Source organism: Alligator sinensis, unplaced genomic scaffold (genome assembly GCF_000455745.1).
Source record: "Alligator sinensis unplaced genomic scaffold, ASM45574v1 scaffold20_2, whole genome shotgun sequence".
Classification (NCBI taxonomy): Eukaryota; Metazoa; Chordata; order Crocodylia; family Alligatoridae; genus Alligator; species Alligator sinensis.
In genome coordinates, this window is record NW_005842012.1 from 1329951 (window position 1) to 1330609 (window position 659).

Sequence of the window (659 nt, forward strand, 5' to 3'; positions counted from 1 at the left end):
AGAAATGCAAAGTGCTGCACCTAGGGAGGAAAAATGTCCAGCATACCTACTGCCTAGGAAATGACCTGCTTGGTGGAACGGAAGCGGAAAAGGATCTTGGAGTCCTAGTGGACTCCAAGATGAACATGAGTCGGCAGTGTGACGAAGCCATCAGAAAAGCCAATGGCACTTTATCGTGCATCAGCAGATGCATGACGAATAGATCCAAGGAGGTGATACTTCCCCTCTATCGGGCGCTGGTCAGACCGCAGTTGGAGTACTGCGTGCAATTCTGGGCTCCGCACTTCAAGAGGGATGTGGATAACCTGGAGAGGGTCCAGAGAAGGGCCACTCGTATGGTTAAGGGCCTTCAGACCAAGCCCTACGAGGAGAGACTAGAGAAACTGGACCTTTTCAGCCTCCGCAAGAGAAGGTTGAGAGGCAACCTTGTGGCTACCTATAAGTTCATCATGGGGGCACAGAAGGGAATTGGTGAGTATTTATTCACCAAGGCGCCCCCGGGGGTTACAAGAAATAATGCCCACAAGCTAGCAGAGAGCAGATTTAGACTGGACATTAGGAAGAACTTCTTCACAGTTAATGTGGCCAGGGTCTGGAACGGGCTCCCAAGGGAGGTGGTGCTCTCCCCTACCCTGGGGGTCTTCAAGAGGAGGTTAGAT